Here is a 26,638-nt window from a genome sequence, read left to right on the forward strand (position 1 = left end):
ACAGTGGCAAGGAAAAACTCCCTCAGACGACATGAAGAAACCTTGAGAGGAACCAGACTCAAAAGGGAACCCATCCTCATTTGGGCAACAACAGACAGCATGACTATAACATTAACAGTTTTGTTGATGTTATAAAGGCCTCATTGATGGAAACTTGAGTGCAAAACTGTTCATGACAACTGCAGTCCTAAAGTTAGCAAGTCAACTGTAGTCCTCAGCCATAAAAGGATTACTGAAAGAGTCCAGAGCGTCCTCCTGGTGTGACTTTCAACTGTCCTCATGAGGCCGTCCTCCACAGGAGTGATGCGATGAGACTCCAAGGCCATCCTTAAAAAAAAAAAAAAATCAGTTTCCTGTCCACCGGGTGAGCAAAAAAATTTTCAGTAGGGAGGGAGGGAATTTTTTTTTTAATGGATGGGTAAGAAATCGCAATGCTGTGTTTGCTTTTTCTTTCAGTACTTTTTATTACAAAAGCAGACACATTTAATAAAATGACAGTTTAATCAACTGAAACTTGTACAAAAACTAAGTTAGCATTTTAAATTCTGACTGCAACATTTGCAAAACTTTTACAAAGGTACTTAAAATGTCCGACACACGGACTTTTTGTAGTTCTAAATCGACCGTTAGGCCTAGTTTGGATGAAATTACACTATTAAAATGATCACTGAATGATTTGTTTATCTGAATCTTTACTATTTTGTTGTTCGCTAGAATACCATTTTGCGATTTCACACTTAAGCAAATGTTTGAAAACTCCGGCTCTCCTTCCTTCATGGTGGCTGCCATTTTTTTGTGCCGCACGGCGCATGCGCAGAGCTGATTCGACAGGGCTTTCCACAAGCGCCGGCTGCCGGCCATACAGCCGACTACACAATTAAGTCCAGCCGGCTACTTTAATGACTTATTTTTGTAGCCCACAGGCTCTAAATATTAATTTTCGATTTTAATAAAATTAAATGTTTATCTAACAGACTGACAATAAAGTCAAACATGAACCGCACAAAACAGTGTGGGCTTTATAGATAATTGGGCTAATTTTGAGGGCACTGCTGGCCTGTTAGGGCGGGACGGTATCCATCCCACTCGGGAAGGTGCTGCTCTCATTTCCTGCAGCATAGGTCATAGTCTCAGAACAGGCCTAGTTAATTTCTGACAATCCAGAGCCAAGGCCAGGGAGCAGACGAACAGGCTAAACCGACTGTCTGCTAGCTGCACAGAGTCGTCACTCAGGGCCCACTACATCGAGACTGTGTCTGTTCCCCGAGCTCAACAAAAAGGTAGAAATTTTCAGAGAGTTTGTTCTAGTAACCTAATCAAGATAAAATTAGATCATACTGACTGTACAGCTGCTGCCAGCACCTTTGATCTAAAGGTGGGGCTATTAAATATTAGATCTCTTACATCTAAAGCGCTAATGGTTAATGAACTCATTACTGATCAGGAGTTTAATGTACTGTGTTTAACAGAAACATGGATTAAGCCAAATGAATATATAGCATTAAATGAAGCGAGTCCTCCTGGATACAGTTATATACACCAGCCTCGTCTAACTGGCAGAGGAGGAGGCGTTGCGGTTATTTATAACGATTATCTAGGTGTAACACACAAACCTGGTTATAAATTTAATACATTTGAAGTTCTTCATACTCATATAATGTATGTAGCCTCGAAAAATAAGTCTACCCAGTTAATTCCATTGCTTATTATTTACAGGCCCCCGGGGCCATATTCTGAGTTTCTTTCTGAATTTGCAGATTTTATCTCAGATCTGGTTATTTCCTTAGACAAAGCTTTAGTTGTCGGAGATTTTAATATTCACTTCAATAACCCAGAAGACCCTTTAAAAACAGCGTTTGTGTCCATCTTAGATTCAGTCGGGATTAAGCAGAATGTCATAGGACCGACCCATAATGGTGGTCACACCCTTGATCTAATACTAACATTCAGATTAAACGTAGACAATATAGTCATACTTCCACAGTCTGAAGTTATCTCAGATCATTGTCTCATCTCATTCAAAATATGTCTGAGTAATAATATATGCACCTCACCACGCTACTGTATTAAACGTACTTTCACGTCAACTACTGCACAGAGCTTTGTAAATGATCTCCCAGAGTTATCAACTTTGATTGGGTCACTGTCAGCCCCTGCAGAACTTGATCAGGCAACTGAATGCTTAGAGTCAACATTCCGCCATACTTTAGATAATGTAGCTCCTCTAAAAAGGAAAATGGTCAGAGACAAAAAATTAGCACCCTGGTATAATGATGACACTCGCACATTAAAACAGACCACTCGAAAATTGGAACGTAAATGGCGTCAAACAAAATTGGTAGTGTTCAAATTAGCTTGGAAGGAGAGCTTCCTGAAGTATAGAAAAGCTCTTAGTGCTGCGAGATCAACATATTTCTCCTCCCTAATAGAAGATAACAAAAATAATCCTAGATTCCTATTTAATACTGTAGCAAAATTAACCAGGAATAAGTCCACTATCAACACATGCACACCTGCAGTATGTAGTAGCAACGACTTCATGAATTTTTTTAATGACAAAATTGAGAATATCCGACAAAAACTTCAAACTACTAATTTAAGGTTAGACAATGAAAGTGACCTTGTAGTTAACAATATAACTGTATCAGATCATCAGTTAGAATGTTTTACTCCCCTAAAAGAAACTGAATTACTTTCATTAATCTCTACATCAAAAGCCTCAACTTGCGTACTAGATCCTTTACCGACACATCTATTCAAACAGATAATGCCTGGAGTAATTGAACCGCTTCTTAAAATAATAAATTCTTCTCTTATGATTGGCTATGTACCCAGATCCTTTAAACTAGCAGTTATCAAACCCCTGATTAAAAAACCTGACCTTGATCCCTGTCAGCTGTCCAATTATCGGCCAATATCAAACCTCCCCTTTATCTCCAAGATCCTTGAAAAAGCTGTGGCACAGCAGTCATGCTCATATTTACACAGGAATAACATCCATGAAATGCATCAGTCAGGATTTAGACCTCATCATAGCACAGAGACAGCACTGGTTAAAGTAGTAAACGACCTACTGTTGGCGTCTGATCAGGGCTGTGTCTCGCTACTTGTGTTGCTTGACCTTAGTGCAGCATTTGATACCATTGATCATTCCATTCTTCTGGATAGACTAGAAAATGTTGTGGGAGTTAAGGGAATGGCCCTCTCCTGGCTCAGGTCTTAACATACTGATAACGATCAGTTAGATGATATAAATGGTGATATTTCTAGACGTACCAAGGTAAAGTTTGGTGTTCCACAAGGTTCTGTCTTGGGTCCACTGCTTTTTTCTCTATATATGTTACCTCTGGGCGATATTATTCGTAAACATTGTATTAGTTTCCACTGTTATGCTGATGACACACAGTTGTATGTCTCTGCAAAACCTGATGAGAGACACCAGCTTAATAGAATTGAGGAATGTGTGAAGGACATTAGACACTGGATGCTTATTAATTTCCTTCTGCTTAACTCTGACAAGACTGAAGTACTTGTGCTAGGACCACATGCAGCTAGAAGTAAGTTTTCTGATTACACAGTAACTCTGGATGGCCTTTCTGTTTCTTCACGTGCAGCAGTAAAAGACCTCGGAGTGATTATTGACCCCAGTCTTTCATTCGAAACTCACATTGATAACATCACCCGGATAGCTTTCTTTCATCTCAGAAATATTGCAAAGATAAGAAATTTAATGTCATTGCATGATGCAGAAAAACTAGTCCATGCTTTCGTTACCTCCAGGTTGGATTATTGTAATGCCTTACTGTCTGGATGTTCCAATAAGTGCATAAACAAGCTCCAGTTAGTTCAAAATGCAGCAGCAAGAGTCCTTACTAGAACTAGAAAATATGACCACATCACGCCTGTCTTATCCACACTGCATTGGCTCCCAATCAAATTTCGTATTGATTATAAAATACTACTATTGACCTTTAAAGCACTAAATGGTCTCGCACCACAGTACCTGAGTGAACTTCTGCTCCTCTATGACCCGCCACGCCTACTTAGATCAAAAGGTGCAGGCTATCTGCTGGTACCTCGTATAGTGAAGGCTACATCAGGGGGCAGAGCCTTTTCTTACAAAGCCCCACAGTTATGGAACAGCCTTCCAAGTAATGTTCGGGAATCAGACACAGTCTCAGCATTTAAGTCTAGGCTGAAAACATATCTGTTTAGTCAAGCCTTTTGTTAATGGTGTTTATGAGGTAAAGGAGTAGATCTGGAGGGTCCTCAGACAGAGTGTTTTGGTAAACTGGGATGTATGGATGCTGTCAGTCCCCACTCGCTTGCTCACTCGAGTTTGTTGACAGGTGTAGTGGCTGGCTGCTTTATGTCCCGGGGCTCCCTCATGTCTGTGTTACCTTCTGGCTCTCTCCTTTTAATTATGCTGTCATAGTTAGTTGCCGGAGTCCCTGCTTGTACTCGGTGCAATATGTATACTGTTCCTACTTATTCAGGTGACATTGGGCATACCTAACCACCTGTGTTTTCTTTCCCTCCCCCCCACCCCAAATCTGTCCCTCTGAGTTACATGGAGTCAACAGGAAATCTTTTGGTGGAGACCTCGACTGGCTATCGTAGCCTACAGGGAATCGGCCGTCAGACATTCTGTCGCATGTCCCAGACCCGGTGAAATGTAACTGAATTGTCTTGGCCAGCCCTAAGGGTCCCATCTGCATCTCATCATTGCTGAGGAGTGTGCTCCCATCACCCAATCAAGCATCCAGCCAGAGCAGGTCATGATATATTTTACCATATTAACATGCCATTGTGTGTTATGCCTGATGTAAAGACTCTCGTCTCTGCGAGCCTACCACACAGATTTAATACTTGTCATTTTTAGGGCATACCTAACAACGTGTTTTCTTTCTCCCCCCCCCCCCCCCCATCTGTCCCTCTGGGTTGCATGTTGGTCCTGGGATTGAGATGCTGGCCTCTTCTGCCCCTCGGACCTGCTTGGTCCATCCTGGTGCCCTGTGTCTGGTCGGGGTTTTGTCACCCCACTCCTGTGAAGGACGGCCCCATGAGGACAGTTGAGGGTTATACCTGTTAAAACTGTTAATATTATAGTCAGGCTGTCTGTTGTTGCCCAAATGAGGATGGGTTCCCTTTTGAGTCTGGTTCCTCTCGAGGTTTCTTCCTCATGTCGTCTTAGGGAGTTTTTCCTTGCCACTGTCGCCACAGGCTTGCTCATTGGGGATAGATTAGGGATAAAATTAGCTCATGTTTTAAGTCGCTCAAATTCTGTAAAGCTGCTTTGCGACAATGTTTATTGTTAAAAGCGCTGTACAAATAAACTTGATTTGATTTGATTTTGATCATTTAAGTTGTGATTCGTGCTGTTTGTACCGGTAATAACCACAAATTCCCCGCCGACTTCGTTGATCAAGGGAGAGTAACTCATCCGTGGCCCCTACATGCGGTGTGCGCGCGCGCACTCGGCGGAGGCAGTAGTGTGTCGGGGCTGTCGGAGGCGACATCGGAGGGAACAGTAGCAGAGATAACACTTATTTTGTCTCCAGTAAACCAGTCTTCTCTCGTTCAATTACGTGCTGGCATCAAAAGACACCGTTGGTTGTAAATGAAACCAAACTGAGTCGTTGGAGTGTATTTTCATACACAAATGAAGAAATGTTCACTGAGTGTTTGTGTAGCCACCACTGCAGACCGTTGTTGTTGTTAATTCATAGCATGCTCAGTTGCGTGAATGTGTCATGCACCGAAAATAAGAGATTTACAAGCCAGGAACGCCTCATGATGCAATAGGCAAGAAAAGAAAGATGATTTACTGCCATTTTACTTTGTATTTGAGTAAAGTGAATAAATAAATGGTCTGTGGAAAATACATTTAATCCTGGGAACTGCGTGCACAGGAGTTTATTATGAGTGATGCAGTGCTATGCATTGCAAACTACTGACTCCCATATAGGGAGTCAATAGTTTGCAGTGCAAAGCACAGCAAACTCTTGTTCTTCCGTTTTTCATCTTCCGTACAAATTTCGATTTCAAATAACCGTACATCGCACACAGACAGACAATACATCAAAACGTGCGGCTTGATCGGACTCGCTATGCTATTACTTTGTTCAGGATTCTACGATTTTTTTCGCGACATAGTCGCGAAAAAAATCACACAAAATTTCCCATTCATTTTCTATGGAATTAATTGAAAATAAATTGCACATTTTCAATGTTTTTCAAACATCCGCTGCTCTGGCATGCTTTCACCTAGAGACGATTCAAACTTTAAAATGTAGACAAACTTCTCCTGTGTGGATCTGGCATTCAACATTTTTGCTAGGTTCTATACTTTTGGATCTGTCACAGATCAAACACCATGATCAAATCTGGAGAAATTCACACTTTATAATGGGTGTCTATTGCGTTACACACCAGTGGGGCTCAGGAATTTAGAGTGTAGGCCGCTTGAAAAAAAAAAAAGCTCTAACTTTTTCATTTAAACTGTGTTTTCAGCCACAATTTTCACTCTACACACAATTTTCTCAAAAGTTGTAGTCACACTTGTCTTGATTCACACAATGTGTCTACCTGAGCGATAGGACTTACAGTTTTTGAATGAGAAGCCTGAAAGTAAGCAGAGGACAGGCGCGCTGTCCCATAGACTCCCATTATAAACGTGGGAGCGCTTTTACTGCAAAATCAGAAAAGTCACTTGTTTTTAACTCGCTCTATTGTCGACATTTTTTACACTAGGGACAAAAAAATTACATCAGTGTGTTACCAAGCACCGTTACCAAGGCGATGAGCTCCACTCAGGGAGCAGAGAGGGGAGGGGCTGCTCTCTCTCTCAAACACCCCCCCGGCGGCTACTTATTTGTCATGACTGGCTAGTATGAGCCTTAGTGGAAAGTCCTGGGAATGCGTAAATGTCAAGTTCGATTTTAGATTTACGAACCCGAAAAAAATGTCGGAAAACTGGCGTTAAAAAAAAAAAACAATTTCACCCGCACAAACGGCACTCACCCGGCCGGTGGACCGGAAACAGAACATTTTTTAATAATGGCCTAACCAGACACAGGGCACCAGGATGGATCAAGCAGGTCCGAGGAGCAGAAGAGATCAGCATCTCGATCCCAGAACCGACATGTAACTCAGAGGGACAGATTGGGGGGGGGGGAACACAGGTTGTTGGGTATGTCCAATGTCACCTGAATAAGTAGGAACAATATACATACTGCACTGAGTACAAGCAGGGACTGTGGCAACTAACTATGACAGCATAACTAAAAGGGTAACACAGAAGCCAGAAGGTAACACAGGCATGAGGGAGCCCCAGGACATAAAGCAGCCAGCCACGACACCCGTCAACAAACTCGAGTGAGCAAGCGAGTGGGGACTGACAGCATCCATACATCCCAGTTTACCAAAACACACTGTCTGAGGACCCTCCAGATCTACACCTTTACCTCATAAACACCATTAACAAAAGGCTTGACTGAACAGATGTTTTCAGCCTAGACTTAAACACTGAGACTGTGTCTGACTCCCGAACACTACTTGGAAGGCTGTTCCATAACTGTGGGGCTTTGTAAGAAAAGGCTCTGCCCCCTGATATAGCCTTCACTATACAAGGTACCAGCAGATAGCCTGCACCTTTTGATCTAAGTAGGCGTGGCGGGTCATAGAGGAGCAGAAGTTCACTCAGGTACTGTGGTGTGAGACCATTCAGTGCTTTAAAGGTCAATAGTAGTACTTTAAAATCAATACGAAATTTGATTGGGAGCCAATGCAGTGTGGATAAGACAGGGGTGATGTGGTCATATTTTCTAGTCCTAGTAAGGACTCTTGCTGCTGCATTTTGAACTAACTGGAGCTTGTTTATGCACTTATTGGAACATCCAGACAGTAAGGCATTACAATAATCCAACCTGGAGGTAACGAAAGCATGAACTAGTTTTTCCGTGTCACGTAGTGACATTAAATTTCTTATCTTAGCAATATTTCTGAGATGAAAGAAAGCTATCCGGGTAATGTTATCAATGAGTTTCGAATGAAAGACTGGGGTCAATAATCACTCCGAGGTCTTTTACTGCTGCACGTGAAGAAACAGAAAGGCCATCCAGAGTTACTGTGTAATCAGAAAACTTACTTCTAGCTGCATGTGGTCCTAGCACAAGTACTTCAGTCTTGTCAGAGTTAAGCAGAAGGAAATTAATAAGCATCCAGTGTCTCATGTCCTTTACACATTCCTCAATTCTATTAAGCTGGTGTCTCTCATCAGGTTTTACAGAAACATACAACTGTGTGTCATCAGCATAACAGTGGAAACTAATACAATGTTTACGAATAATATCACCCAGAGGCAATATATATAAAGAAAAAAAAAAAGCAGTGGACCCAAGACAGAACCTTGTGTAACACCAAACTTTACCTCAGTACATCTAGAAATATCACCATTTATATCAACATACTGATAGCGATCAGTTAAATAAGAGCTGAGGCAGGAAAGGGCTGTTCCCTTAACTCCCACAACATTTTCTAGTCTATCCAGAAGAATGGAATGATCAATGGTATCAAATGCTGCACTAAGGTCAAGCAACACAAACAGTGAGACACAACCCTGATCAGACGCCAACAGTAGGCCAGAGTCCTGCACGGGTCCATTTTTTGAGATCCGCACCCACCCACATCCGCACAGTACAGCACCGGACCCACCCATTAACCCGTGATTATATCAAAGTTAAATCCGCACCCGCCCAGACCCATTAACATCCCACCCGCTACCCACCCGTGCCCGCGAAAAAACACAGTTTAAAGCATTCTAATAGAACACTTCATTTTTTCGATGTGCCTCTCAACGAAAAACAACATGACGTAATAGAAAAATACACTCAATTTGTTCCTCTTTTCTTTCAGATTTTCGTAGTAAAAGTAACGGTAAACACGGGCATTTCCTGTACCGGAGCCCTAAATAACAACGGAAAATGGAAAAAAAAAAGTCAGTTTAAAGCAAAATAAAATCAGATCGCAGATGTAGGCCTGCCTTAATTTGATCCAAGGTTACTGTGAAGGAACAGTATATCCTCCACAGTCCCAGGTTTGAGCTGCGTTCTGGGATCACAAATCCAGCAGAGGAAAAGTCTCTCTCACTCGCAGTGCTGGATGCAGGGACTGAGAGAACACCTTGTGCAATCATTGCCAAGTTGGGGAAATCCTTTTTATGTTCTTTCCACCACAAAAGGACGTCGAAGGAATCCCCCTTAGGTGGCTTGAGTTCAATGTATGCTGAAACTTCATCTTCGTTCGGCTCGGTGTCATCACTGGAATCCTCCACATCGGATAAATGATCAGATGGAGACAGATGGGGTCTTTTTGCCGCTTGGTTCACAACGGTGGTGCTGTGGCCTGGTGTGGTGTCGCGTTTCTCGCGGAGCTCTGTTAAAATAGAAACAATAATAAATGTGATGAAAATTAAAATCTACTTGTTCATACTAAAAAACAAATAGGCCTATGTATGAACTACAGACTAAATATCTTACTTTCCACAAGATGCCGAGCTTCATTGTGAACTCCGATTATGTCAGACCCACTGGGCAGCAGCTTCAGGCTTTTCAATTTTGGGTGTAAAAACAGACAGTTTGTGCAGGGAGTGTAGTTGAAATTTCTCATCAAGGACCTTGAGACATTTTTCCTTCAGCGATGACAATGTCATGCTGTCAGTCGAACACTGCTGTAGGTGACATCTTAGGTGCTCCAACCACACAGCTGTCAAGTGAAGGGTGGGAGTTTTGGAGACTTCTAAGGCTTTGGTTGCGTCTTTGAATCGTGCCAAAAAAGCCACAATTTCGTGCAAAGTCTCCCTGCTAATGGGGGTCAAACAGTCTTCTCCTCGCTCCTCTAAGAGAACATGGATGGCCTCGTACTGGCTGCTGATTGAGTCAAGCGAGTTCCACCGTGTTTCCACGGATGCTTTCAGCGTTTTCTCCAGACGACTCTGAAGGTATGACTGCTTAAGTCACAAGCGATTTGGCAGACTCAATGAATCCAGAAATCTCTTCACCAAACTCATCTTCGTCTGTGTGTTTTCCAAGTGTGGTATGCAGTACTGTGTTCAGGGTATGCGCTGTGCAATTCAACCTGGTGACTGTACGGAGAGCAGCGACAATGTTTGAGCCTTTGTCAGTTACATACACCAGTTTAGGAAAAAACTCTTCAAGTCCGAATTTACGGAGTGCATGGATTAAAGCTGGCTTAATGTTGTCGGCTGTTTTGCGTAACGTGCTGTCCCATTCCGCAGTGCAAAGCACTTGCTCCTTCAGCACCCAATCTCTGTTAATGTAATGTATGGTCACACAGAGATAGCCTACTTTTCGGAAATCATCAGTCCAGAAATCAAGCATAACAGCCCCGTTACAGTCAGTCATTTGTGACCTTAGCTCAGGAGTAATGCTTTGTCTGGTGTCATCGGCACACTTCTTAAGTCTACGAGAGACAGTGGTTGGATCGGGCAAAAGTTGCTGTACAACCACTGCACCTGCCCGCGCTCCGACATTGATTAAACCCTGAGCCAATTCCAAAAATCCAACGCCACTCACTGTCTCAAAGGACCCAATGTCCCGACTCAAAATTCACAGCCAACTGCGCTATGGTCTCCTTGTCCTCCCTCCTTGGAGGTTTGTAGCTTTGGGGGAAAAAAAACGTTCGATTGTTGAGCTGCTGGTGGCACCTGTGGTTGTCGTCCTTGTGCAGATCTCGGCATGTTTCCTCAGGGAAGATGTCCCCAGCTTCTGACTGTCATACGCGAGGGTTTTGTAACATGCTTTACAAGCTGCATATCCAGTCACCGTGTTGTTGTCTTCATCAGCTATCAAGCCGAATTTATTCCAAATTTCAGACTTCGCCCTGGAAGAATCATTGTTAACTATTTTATATGTACCCTTAGCCAACTTCAGTTTTATCTCATCCGACATGCCGATGCCTGATGCTAGAAATTTGCAGCGGTCGCGGTTTAGTGATGTAGGGTAGGCTATACGTTAAATATTGTAGCGGCCTACTGAGCACATTGTGATTATGGCCATTTGTACATGATAATGAAATATATATATATAATTTATTATTATTATTATAGTCCAATTTATACTGTGAATATATAGGCCTATTACAGTTTTGATGCATCTGATACCCGCCCGTGTGTAATCACTACCTGCCCACATACCCGCCCGTAAAATTCCAGATCGTTAAAAACCCGCCCATTTCAGCAACTATTTGGCCGTACCCGCGGGTACCCGTGGGTACCCGACCCAGTGCAGGACTCTACAGTAGGCCATTTACTACTTTACCCAGAGCTGTCGCTGTGCTATGATGAGGTCTAAATCCTGACTGACACATTTCATGGATGTTATTCCTATGTAAATATGAGCATAACTGTTGTGCCACAGCTTTTTCAAGGATCTTGACGATAAAGGGGAGGTTTGATATTGGCCAATAATTGGACAGCTGACAGGGATCAAGGTCAGGTTTTTTAATCAGGAGTTTGATAACTGCTAGTTTACAGGATTAGGGTACATAGCCAATCGTAAGAGAAGAATTTATTATTTTTAGAAGCGGTTCAATTACTTCAGGTATTATCTGTTTGAATAGATGTGTAGGTAAGGAATCTAGTATGCAAGTTGAGGCTTTTGATGCTGAGATTAATGAAAGTAATTCAGTTTCTTTTAGGGGAGTAAAACATTCTAATTGCTGATCTGATACAGTTATGTTGTTAACTACAGGGTCACTTACATTGTCTGACCTTAAATTAGTAGTTTGAAGTTTTTGTCATTAAAAAAAAAAAAAAATTCATGAAGTCGTTGCTACTACATACTATAGGTATGTATGTGTCTATAGTGGACTTATTCCTGGTTAATTTTGCTACAGTATTAAATAGGAATCTAGGATTATTTTTGTTATCTTCTATCAGAGAGGAGAGATATGATGATCTCGCAGCACTAAGAAGAAACCTTTATTCATCACATGCACACTTCAAGCACAGTGAAATTCATCCTCTGCATTTAACCCAACTGAAGCAGTGAACACACGCACACACTCAGAGCAGTGGGCAGCCACACCAGAGCACCCGGAGAGCAGTCAGGGGTCAGGTACCTTACTCAAGGGCACCTCAGCCCAAGGCCACCCCACGTCAACCTAACTGCATGTCTTTGGATTGTGGGGGAAACCGGAGCACCTGGAGGAAACCCATGCAGACATGGGGAGAACATACAAACTCCACACGGAAAGGCCCTCGCCGGCCGCTGGGTTCGAACCCGGAACCTTCTTGCTGTGAGGCGACCGTGCTAACCACTACACCACCGTGCCGCCAAGCACTTTTCTATACTTCAGGAAGCTCTCCTTCCACGCTAATTTGAACACTACCAATTTTGTTTGACGCCATTTACGTTCCAATTTTCAAGTGGTCTGTTTTAATGTGCGAGTGTCATCATTATACCAGGGTGCTAATTTTTTGTCTCTAACCATTTTCCTTTTAAGAGGAGCTACATTATCTAAGGTATGGCAGAAAGTTGACTAAGCATTCAGTTGCCTGATCAAGTTCTGCAGGGGCTGACAGTGACCCAAATAAAGTTGATAACTGGGAGAGCAGATAAAGCTCTGTGCAGTAGTTGACGTGAATGTACGTTTAATACAGTAGCATGGTGAGGTGCATATATTATTACCTCAGACACACACACACGGTTAGTCAAAATTACATGAACACTAATGGATTATTTTTCTCCTGCAGATAGATGGGTGACAGATTAAATGATACTGTTGCTCACTGGTTTTTGTGTGTTGAACACGATGGCAAACAGATTGAGACCGTCCTGTAAATCATCTTGCACATATGTATGTTTTGTGAATAAATGATTTCTACCATTTAAGTGTTAACATAATTTTGACTAACCCTGTATATATTTGAAGCACTAAACAGATACAGATGTCACTGTAGTACACCCCTAGTTACAAAAGTTATCAGGACTGACTAAGAAACATTATAAAGTTCATTTTGTGCCAAATATTTCAAATAAAATAACATTCAGAAACAAAATATTCGTGATCAAAATGTAAAAATTTTGCAAGTGCAAGTAATGAGAAATCAAAATTTCAAAAAGGTTAGAACTCTCATTTTGCTCTTATTTTTTTCTTTATTTCCAGATTTTTCTGATGCTGATTTTTTTTTCTTCTGCTTCTGACTTTTCCCACTTTTTCATTGGTGGGTGGGGTGGGGTCAGTCGAAGATGGCGGCTTTGATCTTAAATCTCAATTGGTCACCTGAGACTGGAAGGGGAGATGCTCTGAAAGTTAATCTCGCCCACTCCACTAACAGTGGAGCGTCTTCAGCCTCTGACAACAAAAGGAGCCATGCAGCAGGGAAACATAGCAGCAGGGAAACATAGCAGCAGGGAAACTGTTGTAGCTGCATTAAAGAAACTAATAAAAACAAGAGTTTCTACTGGATTACTTGTAGAGGCATTCGCACACATTTATTTATCATAGAACTGTCTTCATTCCATCGAAGTTGCAAGGGTCAAAATAGTCGCTGGTCCACAGCAGCTTTTTGGAAGGGCCAATTTTTATTTTATTTTTTTTTTAAGTTGCCACCCCATCAGGCTAGGTTTTTTTGTTTTGTTTTAAATTGCATATATACACATGAAGCACCTTGATATTCATTTTTCTTGTGTATCTAGACTACATTTGCTTGCATATATAAACTACATTTATGACTGAGATCGCGAGAGGGCCATGCTTAGTGCATTTATTTTTCCTGTTTTTGTCATCTCACCTGTGACTGGTCATCGTGTATATTGCAAATGGTGACCCTTGTGTTTCACTATGAAGCTGTTCACAACCATTTATTTATTTATTTATTTACAACCCCAATTCCAAAAAAAGTTAGGACGCTGTGTACACTGTAAATAAGAACAAAATGTGATAATTTGCAAATCATGGAAACCCGATATTTGATTGAAAAATGGGACAAAGACAACATATCAAATTTTGAAACTGAGAAATGTTATTATTTTTGAAAATTATATGCTCATTTTGAATTCGATATCAGCAACACATTTCAGAAAAGTTGGGACAGGGGCATGTTTACCACTGTGTTGTATCACCTCTACTTTTAACAAGACACTGTAAATGTTTACATAATTTTGAAAGAGAAATGTTTTCCCATTCTTGCCTGATATACAGTTTCAGTTGCTCAACAGTTTGGGGTCTCCTTTGTTGTATTTTGAGCTTCATAATGCACCAAATCTTTTAAATGGCAGACAGGTCTGGACTGCAGGCAGGCCAATTTAGCACCTGGACTCTTTTAGGCGACTCATTTTAGATTTTTCGGATCACGGATCCGCCGACGGCAGTTAAATATTACCGCTAGAAAAATAAAAAAAGTCTGTGCGTATTTTTATTTTAACCGCCGAAACGTACAAAAAGAAATGTAAAAAAAAATAGTCACATATTTTTCTTGTAACAGCACTGTATCCCTGGTACTACGTCATATTTCTTTAAGTAAAAAGTATTAGAATCGCAAATACAAACGACAATGTGTGTTGTATATATCCACTTCAGCCGGGTCTGAAAACGAAACTATTTACAACATTGAGTATTCACTTGAATGTTTTTATGGTATTTACGACCGCTTTACGACAGTGTCAGCCTCGTGCTGACCATGGCTGATGCTGACAGCATGGATTCTGAGCTATCGCCTCAACTGTACGGAAGCATAAAGTGTGGTAAAGAAAAGTCTTTTCACTGTCTCACTAACCAAAACGTGGGCGATTTCGTCTCTCAAGTGTTGAAAGTAAACAATGAAAAGATCAAAACGATCTTTGGTTCTCAGAAAGGTGGTGGTGATATAATGAGCACGATGCCGAATATGCCTGCCATAACGTTAGTTTGCGATTTTGGCTGCAAGTATCTGACTGTGGAATTAGAAGAGGATGGTGCCGCAGAGAGTCCTATCAAATCAAGTAGCATGAACGTATCAACCTTCGATGTGCTCATGAGAGCTCAACGGTCATATGACCACATACCTTCAGAGAAGTAAGTACTGGAATGCTAGTCCGTGTTATAAACTTATACACAATAACACATACTAATAATATATATGTGTGTGTGTGTGTGTGTGTGTATATAAAGTGTGTCTCTTGAATTTAAATTATTTTATCATCTTAATCCGACATTGAAATTTTGCCATGCAAAAAAAAAAATTGAACAAGGACACTTATTTCGACCGACATCATCAAAAATACAGACCTGTTTACCCCAAATTTGCCCTGTCAGTAGTCTTGCAGTATCTTGTCAGTAGTTTTGGTAAGCTGTCAGTAGGAATTTTACTGGGGTCCAATCTATGTATTGCATCGAAGACAAAAAGTAGAAAGCAGCCTATTAGATAATAGTACTCATTCAAGTTGAAAGTAAGTGATAGATTACATGAACAAAATTTTAAAAATTAAAATCTAGCACTGGTCTTATTTTTTCTGTCAAGTTAAGCACCTGTGAGAACCAAAAAGCAAACCCATGTAAGATTCTAGATCTGCTCCATAATCCTCATATTACCAAGCCTAGACTCTAAGGTCTACTTGTTGACTCCTCATACATTTCATTATTTCAGTATCTCTGAAATAACCAGAAGACTAGCAGTAATACTTATTTAGGATGCTACAATAAGAAAAATTAAAGCCGCAAGCGGCCTCGACGGGCCCTCGCGCCAGCGGCCAAGGGGGGCGGGGGCATGCGTCCCCGCGAAATACCTTCCACAGCTTCTTCGGCAAGAGACATTACTCCCGCAATGGCGACAATAAACAGAATTGGACACATGGCAACGAGAGGGTCTCGCACTGTACGGTCCCCGGGCCCTAATAATAATAGCGCCCTAATAAGGGTCTTGTAAAGAGTTTGCTTGCCAAGTTTGACAAATCAGAAGCTGCAATATCATTTTTGCCATAACCAGCACCCCCAGGGGCGAAAGTGCACAAAATTAGGCGTACATGTCAGGTGAGCTATGAAGAGTTTGCGTATGAAGTTTGATGACAATTGAGTAAATAGAAGATGAGATATAGATTTTTGAAGAATAAAATTTTTGGTTTTTCCCATGTCAGTAGGTGGCGCTATGCTGTACATGAGCGATTATGAGTTGGAAAAATAAGTGTCTACAACAGCAACGCACTATCACAAGGTAGTGGTGTGAAGGAAAAGCATTATGGAATTATTTACCAAAAACCCGTTTTGGAGCAATTGCGTTGGCCAAAAACAGTGCCCCCCATGGACGAAAATTCCCAAAATGTGGTATACATGACATGGGAGGTAGGAAGAGGGTGGCCGTGAAGTTTGACCAAATTTGAGGAAAGACTGGAATTTTTGCCCAAAAATAGCGCCCCCAGTGGCGAAATATCACAGAAAGTGGGTAACATGTCAGAAGCCCAATGAGTGATCTGCGTGTGAAGTATGAGCAGTTTTGAGCAAGTAGAAGATTTGTTATGAATTTTTAAGCATGTAAAATGTTGCATTGAAAATTGATTGACGTAGAACTTCTGAACGGTTTATGCTACGTGAAACCTATTTAGTAACTTTTGTCAGCCATGTCTGTAGATGATGTGTATCAATTATGGTGACATTGCTATGAACGGTCTAGGAGGAGTTGCGCCGTCTTCGTGGCCATGCATTTCGCACAAAAGTGAAATTACCTCACTTCCTGTTGGGCGTGGCTAATGCATTGGCATGACATTTTTGTCCGGCTTAGTGAGATACATATGCGTACCAAATGGCATGCCACTACTACAAACTACATGGCAACCAGGCACCTTAATGCGCGAGGCCAAAATCACAGCGAGTTAGGGGGCGCTATAGAGGCCCTGAGGCCCGCCTGGATCTGGGCTTCTGGTTCTCAGTAGCGGTGGCAGTCTAAGAAAAAGGAGCCAAATTTCGTGCGTAGTCGACCATGGCAAGCGCCCCAATAAGGGTCTTGTAAAGAGTTTGCTTGGCAAGTTTGACAAATCAGAAGCTGCAATATCATTTTTGCCATAACCAGCACCCCCAGGGGCGAAAGTGCACAAAATTTGGCGTAGACGTCAGGTGAGCTATGAAGAGTTTGCGAATGAAGTTTGATGACAATTGAGTAAATAGAAGATGAGATATAGATTTTTGAAGAATAAATTTTTTGGTTTTTCCCATGTCAGTAGGTGGCGCTATGCTGTACATGAGCGATTATGAGTTGGAAAAATAAGTGTCTACAACAGCAACGTACTGTCACAAGGAAGTGGAGTGAAGGAAAAGCATTATGGAATTATTTACCAAAAACCCGTTTTGGAGCAATTGCGTTGGCCAAAAACAGCGCCCCCCATGGACGAAAATTTCCAAAACGTGGTATACATGACATGGGAGGTAGTAAGAGGGTGGCCGTGAAGTTTGACCAAAATTGAGGAAAGATTGGAATTTTTGCCCAAAAATAGCGCCCCCAGTGGCGAAATATCACAGAAATTGGGTAACATGTCAGAAGCCCAATGAGCGATATGCGTGTGAAGTATGAGCAGTTTTGAGCAATCAGAAGATTTATGAATTTTTAAGCATGTAAAATTTTGCATCGAAAATTGATTGACGTATAACTTCTGAACGGTTAATCCTACGTGAAACGTATTTAGTAACTTTTGTCAGCCATGTCTGTAGATGATGTGTATCAATTTTGGTGACATTCCTATGAACGGTCTAGGAGGAGTTGCGCCGTCTTCGTGGCCATGCATTTCGCACAAAAGTGAAATTACCTCACTTCCTGTTGGGCGTGGCTAATGCATTGGCATGACATTTTTGTCCGGCTTAGTGAGATACATATGCGTACCAAATTGCATGCCACTACTACAAACTATATGGCAACCCGGCACCTTAATGCGGGAGGCCAAAATCACAATGACTTAGGGGGCGCTATGGAGGCCCTGAGCCCCGGCCAAGTTTGGGCTTCTGGTTCTGAGTAGCGGTGGCAATTCTCGGAACTGGTGCCAAATTTCGTGCGTTTTCGCCCATGGCAAGCGCCCCGAAAATGGCCCAACAGCGGAGAAAAATAAAGAAGAAGAAGAAGACGGAAGAAGAAGAAGAAGACGGAAGAATAATAATAGTGAACTCTTACAAGAACAATAGGGCCTTCGCCCATAGGGCTCGGGCCCTAAATATTTCAGAGACCATACTATGCTCCTAATAGGCTACTTAATACTTGATTGGCAGCTATACTGATCTCACACTCTTTACTAACAAATCACAAGTCATTTAATGCCATCGGCCTTTCGCTTCGCGGCCGCCATGATTGTGTGCTTAGAAACCAAAGTTGAAACAATGGAACCTTCCCACAATGCAACGTACGGTAAACGTGGCTTAAACGTGATTAAACATGGCCGCGCCCATGACTATACGATCGATGTTCGATTCCCACAATAAATATGATTATAAAGTAAGTCATGAACAGGGTTTTTTTTTCTAGAAAAAATTAGTATGAGGGCGCTCACCATGGCGAGGGAGCTGGTTTGGGGGAGATGGTGCCGGTTGTCCCCCCCCGCCGTGCGAAGCCTTTGAAAAATTGAGGCTCCAATGGGACATTCTGAGGCTATCTGAGAGGGAAATTGTAACAAATTGTCTGTCAACATTGAAAAAGAAAGAAGTAATCATCTTCTGCCCCAGACAGTCTTTGGCTTTCTTCCGTTTCGTGCCGCGGGATGACATCTTTAAATGCCCAAGTGTCAACAAAAACAACTCGCGAACTACTTCTGCCAAAAGCTCCCGCGCCGGTGGGTGAAAGGTCATTCAGTCTCGAGAAATCTCGTTCTACAAGTCAGCTGACCTTGTATGTAACCCATGTCAAATCTCGCGAGAGCAGCCACGACAAGTAAACAACATGGCGCCTCAGTCTGGAAAACGCCAATTCGGATTGTTTTTGCACCGTCTGGCGGTGTATCTACTATGATTGGAATATTTTTGGAGCAGTTATAACGTATTTGATGATCAGACACATTCTCACGTAGTGTTGCTGGGATGTTTTCACGGAGTCGGCAAGGGGGCGCACGCCGAGAGTAAGAGGGCGCAGTTCCCCTGTTTAGACGAAACCTGTTGAAACATTTGGCAACATTTCGGCCATAAATCGTAGTTTTTGGACAAGAATTCGTAGTCCGTATTTTGTTTTGAAAAATCGTAGGAACTACGGACAAATCGTAGGAGTAAACAGGTCTGAAAATATGTTGAAAAAATCCGTGAACCTAAAGATAAAAAAATGGGTGGCCTTACTACAGAGCCATGCAGTTTTAATATGTGCAGAAAGCAGTTTGGCATTGTCTTGCTGAAAGAAGGAAGGCCTTCCCTGAAAATGATTTAGTCTGGATGGCAGCATATTGCTCTGAAACGTGTATATATCATTCAGCATTAATGATGCCTTCCCAGATGTACAAGCTACCCATGTCATGTGCACTAATGCACCCTCATACCATCACAAATGCTGGCTTTTGAACTGCACACTGATAAGCCGGATGGTCCCTCTCCTCTTTAGCCTGGAGGACGTGGTGTCCATGATTTATAAAAATAATTTCTACTTTTGATTCGTCAGACCTCAGGACAGTTTTCCACTTCGCCTCAGTCCGTTGTAAAAGAGCCCGGGCCCAGAGAAGGTGGCGGTGTTTCTGGATATTGTTTATATGTATCTGGTTTTAACTTGCATTTTGTGGATGCAGTAATGAACTGTTTTCACAGACGATGGTTTTCTGAAGTTTTCCTGAGCCCATACAGTGATTTCCACACTTGTCTACTTTTAATGCAGTGTCTCCTGAGGGTCTGAAGATCACAGGCATCCAATGTCAGTTTTCAGCCTTGTCTCTTGCATACAGAGATTTCTCCAGATTCTCTGAATCTTTTAATGATATTATGTACCATAGATGATGTGAAATTCTTTGCAGTTTTACACTGAGGAACGTTATTTGTAAACTGTTGCACTGTTCACCCATTCAGTCTTTCACAGAGCGGTGAACTCCTCCCCACCTTTACTTCTGAGAGACTCCACCTCTCTGGGATGCTCTTTTTATACCCAATCATGTAACTGACCTGTTGCCAATTCACCAAATTGCACAACTTTTTCAGTCTTTTGTTGCCCCGTCCCAACTTTTTTGAAACGTGTTGCTGACGTCAAATTCAAAATGAGCATATACAGTGGGGCAAAAAAATATTTAATCAGTCACCAATTGTGCAAGTTCTCCCACTTAAAAAGATGAGAGAGGCCTGTAATTTTCATCCTAGGTATACCTCAACTATGAGAGACAAAATGAGGAAAAAAAAAATCCAGAAAATCACATTGTCTGATTTTTAAAGAATTTATTTGCAAATTATGGTGGAAAATAAGTATTTGGTCAATAACAAAAGTTCATCTCAATACTTTGTTATATACCCTTTTTTGGCAATGACAGAGGTCAAACGTTTTCTGTAAGTCTTCACAAGGTTTTCACACACTGTTGCTGGTATTTTGGCCCATTCCTCCATGCAGATCTCCTCTAGAGCAGTGATGTTTTGGGGCTGTCGCTGGGCAACATGGGCTTTCAACTTCCTCCAAGGATTTTCTATGGGGTTGAGATCTGGAGATTGGCTAGGATTGAAATGCTACTTATGAAGCCACTCCTTCGTTGCCCGGGCGGTGTGGTTGGGATCATTGTCATGCTGAAAGACCCAGTCACGTTTCATCTTCAATGCCCTTGCTGATGGAAGGAGGTTTTCACTCAAAATCTCACGATACATGGCCCCATTCATTCTTTCCTTTACACGGATCAGTCGTCCTGGTCCCTTTGCAGAAAAACAGCCCCAAAGCATGATGTTTCCACCCCCATGCTTCACAGTAGGTATGGTGTTCTTTGGATGCACTCAGCATTCTTTCTCCTCCAAACACAACAAGCTGAGTTTTTACCAAAAAGTTCTATTTTGGTTTCATCTGACCATATGACATTCTCCCAATCCTCTTCTGGATCATCCAAATGCTCTCTAGCAAACTTTAGATGGGCCTGGACATGTACTGGCTTAAGCAGGGGGACATGTCTGGCACTGCAGGATTTGAGTCCCTGGCAGCGTAGTGTGTTACTGATGGTAGCCTTTGTTACTTTGGTCCCAGCTCTCTGCAGGTCATTCACTAGGTCCCCCCGTGTGGTTCTGGGATTTTTGCTCACCGTTCTTGTGATCATTTTGACCCCACGGGGTGAGATCTTGCGTGGAGCCCCAGATCGAGGGAGATTATCAGTGGTCTTGTATGTCTTCCATTTTCTAATAATTGCTCCCACAGTTGATTTCTTCACACCAAGCTGCTTACCTATTGCAGATTCAGTCTTCCCAGCCTGGTACAGGTCTACAATTTTGTTTCTGGTGTCCTTTAACAGCTCTTTGGTCTTGGTCATAGTGGAGTTTGGAGTGTGACTGTTTGAGGTTGTGGACAGGTGTCTTTTATACTGATAACGAGTTCAAACAGGTGCCATTAATACAGGTAACGAGTGGAGGACAGAGGAGCCTCTTAAAGAAGTTGTTACAGGTCTGTGAGAGCCAGAAATCTTGCTTGTTTGTAGGTGAGCAAATACTTATTTTACTGAGGAATTTACCAATTAATTCATTAAAAATCCTACAATGTGATTTCCTGGATTCTTTCCCCCCATTCTGTCTCTCATAGTTGAGGTATACCTATGATGAAAATTACAGGCCTCTCTCATCTTTTTAAGTGAGAGAACTTGCACAATTGGTGGCTGACTAAATACTTTTTTGCCCCACTGTATTTTTCAAAAAATAAAATTTCTCAGTTTCAACATTTGATATCTCGTCTTTATACTATTTTCAATGAAATACAGGGTTTCCATGATTTGCAAATCTTCACATTCTGTTTTTAGTTATGTTTTACACAGCATCCCAACTTTTTTGGAATTGGGGTTGTGTTAACTTCCTGGAGAGAAGGTAGACATAGTGCTATGGGAAGTTTCTGGACAGAAGGTGGGCACAGTGCTATCAGAAGTTTCTGTAGAAAAGGTAGAAACACAATCGAAACAATTTCAGATAAGTTATCACAATTACATGCAATCTCCGTCAGCCCTGTGATGACCTGGCGACTTGTCCAGAGTGTACCCCGCCTTTCGCCCATAGTCAACTAGGATAGGCTCCAGCTTGCCTGCGACCCTGTAGAACAGGATAAAGCGGCTAGAGATAATGAGATGAGACATGCAATCTCTATATAATGTGGCTAAAATATGCTGTAATATCTTCCACTCAGCTATTTCGTCTAAAAACTGTACTACATGATTTAAATACCCTCAACTTGTCACAAGAGTGGATGAGGGAAACAGATGTAAGTGCAGAAAGAGTTTTATTGAAAGCAAGCTGGCAAATAATTCCAAAACGTGAGGCAAAGAGCATAAATGGAAACAGGCAGAGTTCAGGCTATTGGCAAACAGCGTATACAAGGCAAGGCAAAACCTAGTCAGGAAAACAGAAAGCAAATTCAAAACCAGAGGAGCAAAACCATAAACAAATAGCTTGGTAACGCCAGACACAAGAAATAGAACATGTACTTCCCAACGTCTGTCTGAACCGAGAGTCCTTATACAGTGCCTTGAAAAGTATTCATATCCCTTGAACTTTTTCACATTTTTCCACCTTACAACCACGAACTTAAAAGTTTTTTATTGAGATTTTATGTCATAGACCAACACAGAGTAGCACATAATTGTGAAGTGAAACGAAAATGATAAATGGTCTTCAAAAATTTTAAACAAATAAAAATCTGAAAAATGTGGTGTGCATTAGTATTCAGCCCCCTGTACTCTGATACCTCTAAATACAATCCAGTGCAATCAATTGCCTTCAGAAGTCATCTAATTAGTTAATAGAGTCCTACTGTGTGTAATTTACTCTCAGCATAAATACACTTGTTCTGTGAAGGCCTCAGTGGTTTGTTAGAGAACACTGAAGAACAAACAGCATCATGAAGACCAAAGAACTCACCAGACAGGTCAGGGGTAAAGTTCTGGAGAAGTTTAAAGCAGGGTTAGGTTATAAAAAAATATCCCAAGCTCTGAACATCTCAAGAAGCACTGTTCAATCCATCATTCAAAAATGGAAAAAGTATGGCACAACTGCAAACCTACCAAGACATGGCCGTCCACCTAAACTGACAGAGCGAGCAAGGAGAGCACTGGTCAGAGAAGCAGCCAAGAGGCCCATGATCACTCTGGAGGAGCTGCAGAAATCCACAGCTCAGGTGGGAGAATCTGTGCACAGGACAACTATAAGTCGTACATTCCACAAATCTGGCCTTTTTGGAAGAGTGGCAAGAAGAAAGCCATTGTTGAAAGACAGGCATTTGAAGTCCCGTTTGCAGTTTGCCAGAAGCCATGTAGGGGACACAGTAAACATGTGGAAGAAGGTGCTTTGGTCAGATGAGACCAAAGTTGAACTTTTTTGGCCTAAATGCAAAGTGCTATGTGCGGTGGAAAACCAACAATGCTCATCACCCTGGACACACCATCCCTACTGTGAAACATGGTGGTGGCAGCATCATGCTATGGGGATGCTTTTCTTCAGCAGCGACAGGGGAGCTGGTCAGAGTTGATGGGAAGATGGATGGAGCTAAATACAGGGCAATCCAGGAAGAGAACCTGTTGGAGGCTGCAAAAGACTTGAGACTGGGAAGGAGATTCACCTTCCAGCAAAACGATGACCCTAAACATACAGCCAGAGCTACAATGGAATGGTTTAGATCAAAGAATATTCATGTGTTAGAATGGCCCAGTCAAAGTCCAGACCTAAATCCCATTGAGCATCTGTGGCAAGACTTGAAAACTGCTGTTCACAGATGCTCTCCATCCAATCTGGCTGAACTTGAGCTATTTTGCAAAGAAGAATGGGCAAAAATTTCAGTGTCTAGATGTGCAAAGCTGGTAGAGACATACCACAAAAGACTTGCAGCTGTAATTGCAGCAAAAGGTGGCTCTACAAAGTATTGACGCAGGGGGGCTGAATACTAATGCACACCACATTTTTCAGATTTTTATTTGTTTAAAATTTTGAAGACCATTTATCATTTTCGCTTCACTTCACAATTATGTGCTACTCTGTGTTGGTCTATGACATAAAATCTCAATAAAAAAACTTTTAAGTTTGTGGTTGTAAGGTGGAAAAATGTGAAAAAGTTCAAGGGGTATGAATACTTTTTCAAGGCATTGTATGTGCGAGCCTTGATTGTGCTGTGATCAGGAACAGGTGCTGTGCACTCCAAGTGCAGATGTGACACTACAAATTCTAGTATCCTTAAAAGGTCGACTGCCTTTCAGATTTTTCAAAGTTTAGGTCATAAAAATAATTTTCGACACCCAATTATTTTTGTTTAATGGGCTGAAAGCTACTGAATTCCAATCACAGACTTCCAATTTTTTTTTTTTAATAGAACAATTAATTAATTTAGGGCCACGTGACCCTAAATTCTCAATTTTTTCCTGCTTCAATATGACCCAATTCAAGATATTACATCATGCATCTCGTGGTGGGCTTTCCCCATTCGTGCAAGGCACTGTGGGATACAAATTTGAAATAGGACAGGAAAATGGAGGTGAATGAAACGTGAAAGACTGACTACAGTAACAGAAAGTGAGAAGACGTTATATTGAGAAGGAAAGGAAATACAGGACCAAACTAATAAATAATCGGTGGTCAATGAGCACCTCGGTGTGATCAGCTGTTCATTTAGCAACAGAATGATGTAACTGTCAGTGCACAGTCAAGGTAAACCTGTAAATGGCAGTAATGCAACAGTGGATGCCAGCTGCCGTAAAACCCAAAAGAAGAAGGAAAAGAAGAAGCAGGTAAACCTGCGCATGTGCACACCAAACTTCCTCTGTCTGCCTGACTGCGCAAAGCGAGCGATTTCATGTACATTATTGGCAAGGGAATCCCCTCAAATTAAATAACTTCCCAGCCAGAGTGACTTTTTTTTTTTTTAAATATTGCAGAAATAAACATCTAAATCACAATGACTAAATTTCACCGATTTTATGAAATTGAAAGGCCATATACAGTGGTGCTTGAAAGTTTGTGAACCCTTTAGAATTTTCTATATTTCTGCATAAATATGACTTAAGACAATCAGATTTTTACACAAGTCTTAAAAGTAGATAAATAAAACGCAGTTAAACAAATGAGACAAAAATTATACTTGGTCATTTATTTATTGAAGAAAATGATCCAATATTACATATCTGTGAGTGGCAAAAGTACGTATGCGAATCTTTGCTTTCAGTATCTGGCATGACCCCCTTGTGCAGCAATAACTGCAACTAAACATTTCCAGTAACTGTTGATCAGTCCTGTACACTGGCTTGGAGGAATTTTAGCCCATTCCTCTGTACAGAACAGCTTCGACTCTGGGATGTTGGTGGGTTTCCTCACATGAACTGCTTGCTTCAGGTCCTTCCACAACATTTCGATTAGATTAAGGTCAGGACTTTGACTTGGCCATTCCAAAACATTAACTTTATTCTTCTTTAACCATTCTTTGGTCCAACAACTTGTGTGCTTAGGGCCGTTGTCTTGCTGCATGACCCACCTTCTCTTGAGATTCAGTCCATGGACTGATGTCCTGACATTTTCCTTTAGAATTCGCTGGTATAATTCAGAATTCATTGTTCCATCAATGATGGCAAGCCATCCTCGCCCAGATGCAGCAAAACAGGCCCAAACCATGATACTACCACCACCATGTTTCACAGATGGGATAAGGTTCTTATGCTGGAATGCAGTATTTTCCTTTCTCCAAACATAACGCTTCTCACTTAAACCAAAAATTTCTGTTTTGGTCTCATCCGTCCACAAAACATTTTTCCAATACCCTTCTGGCTTGTCCACATGATCTTCAGCAAACTGCAGACGAGCAGCAATGTTCTTTTTGGAGAGCAGTGGCTTTCCCCTTGTAACCCTGCCATGCGCACCATTGTTGTTGTTCAGTGCGATACCCTCATTCCCCTACTTTGCAATGATTAAAGATAGGCTATGTCGAGTGACACCGGACACTCAAACCAGTGAGCAGATAACTCAATTATTAATCCCAAAGAACCGTAGGGAACTCGTATTCCATGTGGCTCATTTTAATCCAATAGCTGGACACTTGGGTCAGGATAACACTAGCCCGAATAATGACCCAGTTCTATTGGCCAGGGATTTGTGGGGATGTCCGGCGTGATGCGAATGCCAACTGGTAAATCTAGCAGCCACTCCAAAAGCGTCCTTGTGTCCTCTCCCTCAAATCGAGACCCCCTTTGAAAGAATTGGCATGGATCTCGTCGGGCTATTAGATCGGTCAGCATGGGGATATCGCTTTATTTTAGTCTTGGTGTACTACGGCAATGCGATATGCGGAAGCAGTCCCGCTACGCAACATTTCCAGATGTAATGTGGCAGAGGCACTGTTCACAATTGTGTCCCAAGTCGGGATTCCCAAAGAAATCCTGACTGACCAAGGCACTACATTCATGTCACACACACTTCACAAGCATTGAGTTATTGGGGATTAAGTCCATCCGCACCAGCGTCTATCACCCACAAACCAACACTACACAGGCTTGGT

At 41.8% G+C, this 26,638-nt stretch overlaps 1 protein-coding gene across 1 annotated transcript in view; it reads right to left on the bottom strand.

Annotated features, from left to right (window-relative positions):
* Positions 1–26,638, bottom strand: part of dck (deoxycytidine kinase) — a 107,834-nt gene that overhangs the window by 37,435 nt on the left and 43,761 nt on the right. The gene's annotated exons all lie outside the window — the stretch shown is intronic.

The sequence above is a fragment of the Neoarius graeffei genome, chromosome 12, assembly GCF_027579695.1.
Source record: "Neoarius graeffei isolate fNeoGra1 chromosome 12, fNeoGra1.pri, whole genome shotgun sequence".
In the NCBI taxonomy this organism is placed as follows: domain Eukaryota; kingdom Metazoa; phylum Chordata; class Actinopteri; order Siluriformes; family Ariidae; genus Neoarius; species Neoarius graeffei.